This window comes from Macaca mulatta, chromosome 4 (genome assembly GCF_049350105.2).
Source record: "Macaca mulatta isolate MMU2019108-1 chromosome 4, T2T-MMU8v2.0, whole genome shotgun sequence".
In the NCBI taxonomy this organism is placed as follows: Eukaryota; Metazoa; Chordata; class Mammalia; order Primates; family Cercopithecidae; genus Macaca; species Macaca mulatta.
The window spans coordinates 125,349,306-125,361,858 of NC_133409.1; the positions used below are offsets into that span (position 1 = coordinate 125,349,306).

Consider the following 12,553-nt stretch of genomic DNA (forward strand, 5'->3'; position numbering starts at 1 on the left):
TTTTGGGAGTACTTCAGTAGAATGGAGACTATTATAATGCCCTTTGAGAATATCCAGAGTGAATAGTGGTAAATAATCCCTATTCATGAGCTCAGTGGAATAAGGGAAGCCTTGTCTGACATAAGGAAGGAGAAGAGTGTGTTCTATATCTACCAGTTTTTGAGTAAATATCTCCATTTCCTGTTTCAGGCAAAGGAACCAAGAGTTAAGCAGTTCCCAAAGAGTCACATAACAAGATAAGGACTGAATAACACAAGAATTATCTGGCTACATATTATCTGTCCTGTGGTGTTGAATCATGCCACTCACAGCCCAGAGAATAATATGCCCAAAATTTTCGCTGAAGGAAATTGAGTTTTTAGTTGACATTTCTTACAATACTGAATTGGCAAATCATTTAGTTTTTTCCAGTGATTATGTAAGTTATCCTAAATGAAACAATGGTCCACCTAAGCCTTGTTGTCCTCATTATGTTCCTCAAGTGTCCCTGTACCAAATCACTGGAGAATGGCCAGCAAAATAACCACATTTCATAGCATCTCATTAAATTTTCATCTTTCATTAAGAATTACCTAATTTAGTAGATTAGGGAAAGTGATAGTTTATTATTGAGCAATCCTTTATAATTAGGTTATCTTTATAAATAAATTATTTGTCTCGAGTTACATTTTAGGTCTAAATTAATTTATACTAATTAAGTCAGCCATAAGTTGTAAGTGTGCACATGATATAGTATTCATTGAGTGTCACCCAATTATTTTTCAAATAAACACATTTATTTTCTCTTTCTGTCCAAAGTACTATGCTCGACAATAGGGCTAACAAAGGGTTGGAGATGGAGCCCCTGCCCTTGACAGTTCCTTCTAGGTCACTCCCAATATCAGTGCTGAAATTTTATAGTTACTGTTTTTTTTCTGTTATGCTAACTGAACTGCTGTGCCATTTCCAACTATGAATCACAAATGTGATGAGAGCATCGGAAGCTGCTGTGTAAAAGTGTACAGCCAATACGTATGTAAAAAAGACAAATTAATCCTATTCACAGAGTTTATCATACCAGAGTCAACACTATCGTATAATTAACCCTGACTTTAGCTACTTGGTGACAAAACAGAAAAACAAAACAAAACAACAAAAACAAAAAACAAAAAAAACTCCCACTTTTTTTCATGCATCCAAGCCAATTAAATTCATCTAGATTAGAATTGAAACAAAATATTTTCCAGAGAAGTTTGCATCTTTATGTAATCTTAAGGCTCAAGAATGACTCTCTTTGAGATCTGGATGGCAAAATATAACTAGGGTAATAACAATAATTATTGGCATAATGTAAGGATTATAAGAATAGGAGTTCAAAATTCTGGTTTTGGGTTCTAGCTCTGCCACGAACTAACTGTGTCACCTTGGTCAAGTCTCTTTTGTCGTTGAGACTTGGGTTTTTGTATTTTGACTGGTAATGTGAGAATGATCTCTGAGCCCCTTCCAGAAGTAATAGGCCAAGTATCTACTACATACAAAGTGTCATGCTGTAAAGGCACCATGAAAACATGATTCCTGTCTTCTAGGTGCTTAAGGCAGGTAAATAAAAAAACATCATTAGGGTAAATACCAAGTAACAAATTATGTATAGAAAAGAAATGGTTGGAATAGTTCTGGTGAAATGGTTGCTTCTAGCTCAAGTGATTAGAGAAGCCTTCCAAGAGGAGTGATATTTATGCTGAAGCCTGAAGGTTGTATGGTAAGTACAGTAGTCCCCTCTTTGTGGTTTTGCTTTCCATGGTTTCAGTTACCCGTGGCCAACTGTTGTCTGAAAATGTTAAGTGGAAAATTACAGAAATAAATGATTCATGAGTTTGAAATTGCGTGCCATTCTCAGTAGCACGATGGAACCCTGAGCTGCCCTTCTCCAATCCCACTTTGTCCTTCCCAACATGTGAATCATCCCTTTGTCTAGCAAATCCATACTTTATACTCTGGCCATCTCAGTTATCAGGTTTACTGTCAACTGTATTGCCACGCTTGTGTTCAAATCACCCTTATTTTACTTAATAATGGCCCCATAGTGCAAGAGTAGTGATGCTGGCAATTCAGATATGCCAAAGAGAAGCCATAAAATGCTTCCTTAAAGTGAAAAGGTAAAACTTCTTGACTTAGTAAGGAAAGGAAAAAAATAATCGTATGCTGAAGCTTCTCAGATATGCCACAAGAATGAATCCTCTATCTGTGAAATTGTGAAGAAGGAAAAAGAAATTCATGATAGTTTTGCTGTCACACTTTAAACTCTAAAAGTTATGGCCATAGTGCATGATAAGTGCTTAGTTAAGATGGAAAAGACATTAAATATGTGGGTGGAAGACATGAATAGAAAACATATTCTGATTGATGGCAATGTGTTGCATCAGATTTACATAATTAAATAACACTTTATCATAGGTATGTATGTATAGGAAAAAAACATAGTATGTATAGGGTTTAGTACTATTCATGGTTTAAGGCATCCACTGGGGTCTTGGAATGGATCTGTGGTGGATAAGTGGGGCCTACTATACCTGAGTAGATTCAGAGAAAATGAGAGCAAAATCCCAGGTTGGTATAAGGGCTTGAGAATAGACAAGATTTAGGAAAGCACATGCCTGTTTTCAGGGCTTGTTGTACACCAGTATGGTTAAAGAGAGGGACTGTTGAGATCACGTAAAGGAATATAGAGCTGGAAGTATACATAGGTGTCAGCTACAATAGAAATGATTTGTGTATACTACATGACAGTTAACAAAAGGCTTTGACATAGCATTATTTTATTTGAACACTTTAGGAAGGCACCTGCTCTGAGTCCTCTTAAGAGAAGCAGGCTGGGTACAGTGGCTCACGCCTGTAATCCCAGAATTTTGGGAGGCCGAGGCGGGCCGATCACAAGGTCAGGAGATGGAGAACATCCTGGTCATCATGGTGAAACCCTGTCTCTACTAAAATACAAAAATTAGCTGGGCATGGTGGTGCATCCTGTAGTCCTAGCTACTCGGGAGGCTGACGCAGGGGAATCACTCGAACCTGGGAGGTGGAGGTTGCAGTGAGCCAAGATAGTGCCACTGCACTCTCGCCTGGCAACAGAGCAAGATTCTGTCTCAGGGAAAAAAAAAAAAAAAAAAAAAAAAGAGGGAGCAAAAAAATCACCTTTTGATTTCTTTTCCAGCAACTATAACAAAACAACCCAATCACTGTTCTTTCACTGAGGGAGAACAAAGAGTTATGGCCTCTGCTGCAGAGGGCCTTGGAAAATGGCCAGTTGGGGGCCTTTCTGGTGACCCTGAGGCTGAGCTTTTGAAGGGTACCATGTTTTTGAGGTCCAAGGATCAGCATCATTGGGTTATATTCTGACTGCAGACACCATCTCTCCAGGGATTTATGGCAACCTGCTCATGTGTTTAGTGTGGTCATTACAAAGTTTAATACGAAGTATAAGAAATTTGCAGGTAATTCATTATGTAAAAAGACCTTTTTATTGACTGAAATACATTAAAGTTTTTAAAAGTATTTGAAATGTATGTAGCAACTTTTCAACTTCTTCCTTTAAAATTTCTCTCCTAATAATTATTCCTAAATGTTTACCCTCCTCTGAAGTCCTCAAGCCTACTCCCTCACCTTCAGCCAGTGACCTTTTATCTCCTGACTCACAAAGAATATTAATGCATCAAGTAATAGCTCCTTAAACTTATTGCACCTAAGAACTAACTGGCATCTTAGCCTTCCTTCCCAGTCCAGTGAAAAATTCATCTGTTGTCCACACTGATGCTTATGCTTATGTTGTGAATTCTTTTCTTCCCATCTCTTGGGGGATATTCTATTAGTCATCCCCTCCTTCTTTATCCTCAATTGCTCCTTCTCTGCTGGCTCCTTTCCTTTACCTATAAACATCATATGTGCTTACTATTGGAAATAATAGCAACAGCCCAGAACCTCCCTATGCCACCAACTCTTCTCTTGACAAGAAAAGTTTCCTGTGCCGGGCGCGGTGGCTCAAGCCTGTAATCCCAGCACTTTGGGAGGCCGAGGCGGGCGGATCACAAGGTCAGGAGATCGAGACCACAGTGAAACCCCGTCTCTACTAAAAATACAAAAAATTAGCCGGGCGCGGTGGCGGGCGCCTGTAGTCCCAGCTACTCAGGAGGCTGAGGCAGGAGAATGGCGTGAACCCAGGAGGCGGAGCTTGCAGTGAGCCGAGATCGCGCCACTGCACTCCAGCCTGGGCAACAGCGTGAGACTCCGTCTCAAAAAAAAAAAAAAAAAAAAAAAAAAAAAAAAAAAAAAGAAAAGTTTCCTGAAAAAGCTTCTTTGTTACCTTCTATTCCTCACCTCTCATTTATTCCTCAACTTAATTTAATCTGGCTTCTGCTGCTACTATTTAGAACAACTCACACTTAGCTCACCAATTACTTCCAAATTGATAAACTGATTATTTTAGTCTTTAATTTAGTTGATCTATCCAGTATTCAATACTATTGGCCACTGATTCCCTCTTGATATTTCCTTCCTGGTTTCTAGACAACACCCTCTAAATCCCCTGCCCCTTTCTGGCCCTGGCTTTCTCTGTTTTTGCACTGAATCCTCTTCCTACTTATAACTTGACATTCCCTGTCTTAGGCCTACTTAAAAGAAGAAAACAGCTTTATTGAGATATAATTTACATACCATACAGTTCATCCATTTAAGTGTATAATTAAGTGGTTTTTGGTATATTCACAAGGTTGTGCAACCATCATCACAATTTAATTTTAGAACATTTTCATCACCCCCAAAATAAACCTATACCCATTAGCAATTATTCCCTATTCCCCTCCCTCCTTAATCCTTTAACTCTAGGCAGCTACTAATCTTCTTTCTATCTTTTTTTATTTTTAAATATGGAATGCTTCACAAATTTGTGTTTCAGTGTTTCATCCTTGTGCAGGGGCCATGCTAATCTCTGTATCTTTCCAATTTTAATATATGTGCTGCCCAACCGAGCACTACTTTCTGGCAATAGATTTGCTGGGCCTCATTTTTGCCTATTCAGATTTTACTTGTGGGATCTCACCATACTGACTGTTTTAGTTTACCCCCATATCATGGTTACTCTGAAATCTATCAAATTTAGACCTCACTTTTGATCTCTAGGTTCAGAGTCACCTACTTTTTCCTCATTTTCCCGTAGATGTCCCATTGGCATCTCAAACTGAACATGTCCAAAACTGAACTCATCAGTCCTTTACCACATCTTATGTACCTATTTTGGAGAATGGCAATATTCTCACATCCAGTCCCCAAACCCCTGCAGTTTTTTAAACTAGGAATATAGAAGATAGAATAGACGGCACCCTCATCCATCCTGCGCCATCTGTCTTCTCTTTTAAATGTGTCTAGACTCTGCCTTTCGTTGTATTCCCATTGCCGTTTATTTGGTTCAAGCCCTATCATAAACCTCTGGACAAGTCTCTCTGCATCCCCTTCCCCAACCCATCAACACCAACTTAGTAACGATCATTTGAAAAGACAAATTAATTATTAAAACTTCTATAACTTATGAAGACATTCAGATTTAGGTAATAGAAAACCCAACTTAAAATGGTTTATTAATAAACAGGGATTTCTATTCTCTCGTAACAAGAAAGCTAGAGATGGCCACAGGCTTTGCTTGAGCAGTTCTACCATGTCATTTTCGGTATATTTGGAATAATCTGGTCATTCCCTTGTGGTTGGAGAATGGTTGGCACAGTTACAGACATGGTGTCTAAATTCAAGGAAGGAAGGAGGGGAACGGGCAGAGCCAGCCATGGTTATTTATCAGAAAATCTTAATATTTGCCAGAAGACTTTTCAGTTAGATTTCTGTTTACCCTTCACTGGCCAGAACTGCCACAGGCCATCTGTCACTATAAAGGAGGCTTGGGATGTGAGGTTTTATCTTTCTTAGTATCTGTAGTAGAGGTAGGCAAGGGAGAAAGAGTTGGGTAATGCATATTTCTCCCCTACTTGAAATCCTTCAGTAGCTTCCCACTTCTTTCAAGATCACAAAGTTCATTCTTAGTATAATGTCAAAGGGTTCCTTGTACTGATGTCCTGTGATAGGTCGAGTCTACCATTTGTCCACACTTCTTATAATTCTTCAAATGGACCATGATCTTTTAGGATTATTGTTTTTATCCATGTTATTTCCAACTAATAAAGTCTCTTTCTATTTCTTTCCTCTCTTTTCTCATACACTTCCAACAAAAACAAAAATACTCAAGCAAAAAAAGGGTAACTCTTCCTCTTTCTTGAAAGTCCAGTTCATAAGTTACCTCCTTAAGGAAACTTTCATGACTCCCGCCTCATAGTAACAATTTAGTTTGGTTTTTTTTTGTTATTGTGAGACTCTTAAAGACAGTCTATAACCCCAGTTCTTAGTTTAGAATCTGACACATAGTGAAGCTCAGTAAATGTTGGATGAATGAATGAATATTTGAAGTTTTCTACAGGTTAGTTTCATTCTCAATTCTCATGAATTTGCCAACTTCCCCAAATATCCGGTATCCCTCTTTTCCTTAAGGGGAAAGAGACAGATGCTTTTCATATTGTATCTTTTTTTAAATTTATTTGAGACAGGGTCTCTCTCTGTTGCCCAGGCTGGAGTACAGTGGTGTGATCTCAGCTCACTGCAACCTCTGCCTCCTGGGTTCAAGTGATTCTCCTACCTCAGCTGCCTGAGTAGCTGGGATTTCAGGCGCTCACCACCATGCATGGCTAATTTTTATAGTTTTTTTTTTTTTTTTGAGACGGAGTCTCGCTCTGTCGCCCAGGCTGGAGTGCAGTGGCACGATATCGGCTCACTGCAAGCTCCACCTCCCGGGTTCACGCCATTCTCCCGCCTCAGCCTCCGAGTAGCTGGGACTACAGGCGCCCGCCACCACGCCCGGCTAGTTTTTTGTATTTTTAGTAGAGACGGGGTTTCATCATGTTAGCCAGGATGGTCTCGATCTCCTGACCTCGTGATCCACCCGCCTCGGCCTCCCAAAGTGCTGGGATTACAGGCTTGAGCCACCGCGCCTGGCCGTTTTTATAGTTTTAGTAGAGACAAGATTTCACCATGTTGGCCAGGTTGGTCTAGAACTCCTGACCTCAGGTGATCCACCTGCCTTGGTCTTCCAAAGTGCTGGGATTACATGAATGAGCCACTCTGTCTGGCCCCATATTTTATTTTAGACATATAGTTATACCTTACTTATGTCTTACCCTGTGTTTTGTTCACAGATACACAGAATCAGACACTTTAGAAAATGAGTTGAAATTGGCCAGGTGCGGTGACTCATGCCTGTAATCCCAGCACTTTGGGAGGCCGAGGAGGGCAGATCATCTGAGGTTGGCAGTTCGAGATCAGCCTGACCAACATAGAGAAACCCCGTCTCTACTAAAAATACAAAATTAGCCAGGTGTGGTGGCGGGCCCCTGTAATCCCAGCTACTTGGGATCTGAGGTGGGAGAATCGCTTGAGCCTGGAAGGTGGAGGTTACGGTGAGCTGAGGTCATGCCATTGAACTCCAGCCCGGGCAACAAGAGTGAAACTCCGAAAAAAAAAAAAAAAAAGAAAGAAAATGAGTTGAAAATATCCCTTTTTCTTTTTTTAATTGAAGGAACTTTCATCCTTTGAGAGTTTTAAATCAAAGTTTGATATTTAATGTTTTTATTTCAATTTATAATCTAAAAGTAATTCTGAATTATTTTGTAACCATTTTACCTTATAACCAGTACTGTCATCCAATTCCAGTTCCTGAATTTGTGTTTTACTTACAGTCACATTAGTGCCAAGTGGTATTGCTTTAACTGTCATAAGCTTAAAAGGAAAGATTTGAGGCAATTCTTTATTTATAATTTATGCATTCATGCCAGATGAGAGCCAAATGCTGTGCTTTGGTAATCTGTTTAACTAATTTTGAGAAATGTGGTGGTATATTTGAATAAAGAGCATCAGAAATGGCAAATATTGGACCGGGTATGGTAGCTCATGCCTGTAATCCCAGCACTTTGGGAGGTGGAGGCAGGGGAATTGCTTGAGCTCAGGAATTCAAGACCAGCCTGGACAATATAGCAAGACCTTGTCTATACAAAAAAATAATTTAAAAAATTTGTCGGGCATGGTGATGTGCTTCTATATTCCTACCTACTTGGGAGGCTGAGGCGGCTGATTGCTTAAGCCCAAGAGTTCGAGGCTACAGTGAGCCATTATCGTGCCACTGCACTCTAGCCTGGGCAGCAGAGCAAGGCCCTATCTTTTTTTTTAAAAAAAGTGAGAAATGGCAAATTAAATTAGAGTAAATATAGAGCACAAATAATAACATTGTCTTGTGGGGTGTATAAAACATATAGATGTTTGACACCTTTAGTGTAAAGAATGGCAGGGGAGTAATGAAATTCCTATACATTTGCAAAGTTTCTACATTTTATATGAAGTGGCATGTTAACTTAGGTAGAATGAAAAGTTAAGGATGCATATTTTAACTCTCAGAGCAACTAAGTAAAGAAAGCAAACCCAAGAGATAAACCCAACTAGAACTTCTAAAACATATCCAAATGACCTGAGGAAGGCAAGAAAAAGGGAACACAGGAACGAAAAACCAGAATAGACAGACTAAAAATAAATAATAAAACAATAGACGTAAATCTAACAATATCAATAATTACATTAAATATTAATGGGCTAAACACTCCAATTATGAGACATAGATGACCAGAATCGAGAAAGAGCAGGGCCTAACTATATGCTATTTACAAGAAATTCAGTTTAAGTATGAAGGCACAGACTGAAAGTGAATAGATGGAAAAAATATAAATGATGCAAAGAATAATCATAAGATTAGAGTGGCTATATTAATATTAGCTAAAATAGATAATCAAGGTAAATGGTATTAACAGAGACGAAGAGGGATGTCCCACAATGATGAAAGGACCAATCATTCTGGAAGACATCATCATAAATGTGTATCTACCTAATGTAAACATAACCTAAAAATGTATGACATAAACATTTCAAAAGTAAAGGCAGAATTAGACAATGCTGTAATCATAGTTGGTGATCAACAGAGTTTAGAAGCCTCCCTCTTTCAGCAGTTGATAGAACATCCACATAGAAAATCAGTAAAAATGTAGGTAAAGATCTAAACAACTCTACCAACTATCTTGACCTAACCGATACTTCTAGAAACACCACACTCATTGACCAGGTGCGGTGGCTCATGCCTATAATCCTAACACTTCGGGAGGCCAAGGCAGTAGGATCATTTGAGCCCAGGAGTTTGAGATCAGCCTGGGCAACATGACAAAACCCTGTCTCTCCAAAAATACAAAAATTAGCCAAGCTTAGCAGCATGCACCTGTAGTCCCAACTACTCAGGAGGCTGAGGTGGGATGATTGATTAAGTCTAGGTGGCCGAAGTTGTGGTGAACCATGATAGCACCATTGTACTGTAGCCTGGGTGACAGAGCGAGACCCTGTCTTAAAATGAATAAATAAATATTTGTAAAGAAACACCAAACTCACATGACTCATTCACGAAGACAGACTATATTCTGGGTTAGAATACAAGTCAACATTAATTTAAAGGATTGAAATAATATAGATTATATAGGAATCAGTAATATCTCCAAGAAAATCTTGAATATTTTTAAATTAAATAACATTCTTCTAAATAATTTATGTATCAAAAGGAAACCATAAAGGAAATTTTAAAATATTTTAAACTAAATGATAATGAAAACACAGTATCTCAAAATTGTGACGTGCAGCCAAGGCAGTGCTCAGAGGAAAACATATAGCTTTAACTGCTTATCTTAGAAAAGAAGGAAAATCTAAAATCAATTAGCAAAGCTTCAACCTTAAGAAGTTGGGGGGGGTGTTGGGGGGAAAAGCAAATTAAACACAAAATAAGTAGAAAAAAGGACATAATAAAGGTAAGAGCAAACACAGATATAAATGAGAAGAGAAAACCAAATTAGACTCTTAGATCAACAAAGTTTATAAACTTCTAGCTAGACTGATCAAATAACTGATATGACAAATGAAAGAGTGGGTATAACTATGGAATCCACAGACATTAGAAGGGTAAGAAAACTGGTTGCAGTGGCTCATGCCTGTAATCTCAGCATTTTGGGAGGCTGAGGTGAGAGGATCACTTGAGCCCAGGAGTTCAAGACCAGTCTTGGCAACACAATGAGATCCCAACTCTCTAAAAAAAAAAAAAAAAAAATTAGCAGGGCATGGTGGCTTGCGCCTGCAGTCCCAGTTACTCCAGAGGCTGAGGTGGGAGGATCTCTTGAGCCCAGGAGGTCAAGGTTGTAGTGAGCTGTGATTGCGCCACTGCACTCCACCCTGGGTGACGGCGAGACCCTGTCTCAAAATAAAGTAAATAATATGAAAAAAAAAAAGGATAAGAGAATATATTATACAACTTGATACCCACAGAAGTGACAAATTAGATTAAATGGATTTTTTTTGAAAAATATAACATTAACATTGATACAAAAATGTCAAACTAAGATGGCTTATTATTATGAAAATAGTTCTTTACTTTGTGGATTCCTAAAAGAGTCTTGTGGACGCCAGAGGTTTATGGACCACATTTTGAGAATTGCTGCTTTAGATGGGTGCAGTTTATTATATGTACCTTATATCTCAGTGAAGTTGGTTAAGAAATATATATGTACATAATTATATATATGCATAAAAATATATTGCATAAAAATGTGTGTGTATATATGTGCTTATGTGTGTGTGTGTGTATATATATATGTGGGGTACTGTGGAATTTATTTTACTTTAAGAAGTTTCTGTCATTTTGAGTGTATAAAACACTGCCTGACAGTATATTTAAGACTATGGCATTTTTGATAGTATGATTGAAACATTGTTTTAATTCCATTTCTGCTAGACATATATATATATATATATATATATTTTTTTTTTTTTTTTTTTTTTTTTTTTTGAGATGGAGTCTTGCTCTGTCACCCAGGCTGGAGTGCAGTGGCACGATCTTGGCTCACTGCAATCTCCACCTCCCTGGTTCAAGCAGTTCTCCTGCCTGAGCCTCCTGAGTAGCTGGGATTACAGGTGCCCACCACTACACCTGGCTAATTTTTTGTAGTTTTAGTAGAGACAGGGTTTCACCATGTTGGTCAGGCTGGTCTTGAATTCCTGACCTCAAGTGATCCACTCGCCTTGGCCTCCCAAAGTGCTGGGATTACAGGTGTGAACCACCGTGCCTGGCTACTTATTTATATAATGTTTATTGGAAGAGTGATCTATAGACATCTATAAAAGTAAAATAAATATAGAAAATAAATAAAAACAAAATGCAAAAACAGTGAAAATGGCTTGACCAACTTACAAGGACAGCAAAAAATGTATAGGGAAAGCCTAGATATAAGGGAAACTTTCTAATCTTTATGTAAGTAATTTTTCTTATTGATTTATGTTTATCTATAGCTCTTTATTTATCTATCCACCTATCTGTTCATTCACTTATCCATCCATTCATCCAGCCATCCTTCCTCCTTGTGCATATTGTATCATGCCTTAGAACTACTCTCATACCAAGATCTTGAATTCTGACATGTCCTTCTCTGTCATACCCCCTTCTATTTCTGTACCTTATTGTGAACTCTTAATGAGTTCCCTTCTTACCTTCGTCAGGACCAAAATCTTCTTTGGGGGTCAGCCTGTCATTACCTTCTTATTTAACGTCACTTGGCAGTCTGCTTACTATAGACCCTTAGACCAACAGTTTTGAGAAACTTTGTTATTCTCACTTCACTCATGCAATTAATTAGTCCTGCCACAGTGACTTTGCCAACTCCCAGACTTGGTGACTCCTTTTCTATTCTTGTGCCTGGGAGGCATATCCTTATTGGACAACTTCACAAAACTCAACCATTTGATTCATTATGCTGTCTTGCAGTCATCACTGCCCTTTTGTAGTGTATCAATTAGCTGCTTCTTTGTAACAAACCATTTAAAACTTGGTAACTTAGACATTAATCATTTAGCTCACAAATCTATGGATTGGTGATTTGGGCTGTGCCCAGTTGGGCACTTGGTCTGGTCTGAGTCAGGCTTGGCTCATCACAGCTGGAAGTCACTCATGTGTTTTTGATGCGCTCTGGCTGACTCATGGTTTTCCACTACATGGTCTCTCCTCTTCCAGTAAGCCAACCCTGGTTGGTTCACATGTGGTTAGATTTGGGTTCCAAAAGCAGCAGGAGTGGAAGTGCATGAGGCCTCTTGAAGTCTGGACTCTGGGCTTGTACAGTGCCTCTGGTGACACATTGTTTTGGCCAAAGTAAGTCATAGCGGGTAGAGAAGAAGAGTCCTGATAGGAGGAGTTGCATAGTATTGTGGCCATTTGTGCAATCTACCATAGGTAATCTTTTGATTTATTTTTGGTTTGCTACTGTCTGCTATCCCTAAAGTACTCATGGTAAGATTTTTCTGTTCTTTTCCGTGGACAGTCTTTTCCAATTTCTTGGCTTTCATATGTATGGAAATTACTTCC

At 38.7% G+C, this 12,553-nt stretch overlaps 2 protein-coding genes and 1 non-coding gene across 14 annotated transcripts in view; 1 reads left to right on the forward strand and 2 right to left on the reverse strand.

Moving 5' to 3' along the window:
- Positions 1-12,553, reverse strand: part of BAG2 (BAG cochaperone 2) — a 406,790-nt gene that overhangs the window by 241,816 nt on the left and 152,421 nt on the right. The gene's annotated exons all lie outside the window — the stretch shown is intronic.
- The window catches only part of DST (dystonin), a 488,734-nt gene that overhangs the window by 4,747 nt on the left and 471,434 nt on the right, over positions 1-12,553 (forward strand). The window lies entirely within an intron of this gene.
- Positions 4,895-5,004, reverse strand: LOC114677803 (U6 spliceosomal RNA). The gene has a single exon (XR_003729249.1). It is a non-coding gene; the product is annotated as a U6 spliceosomal RNA (small nuclear RNA).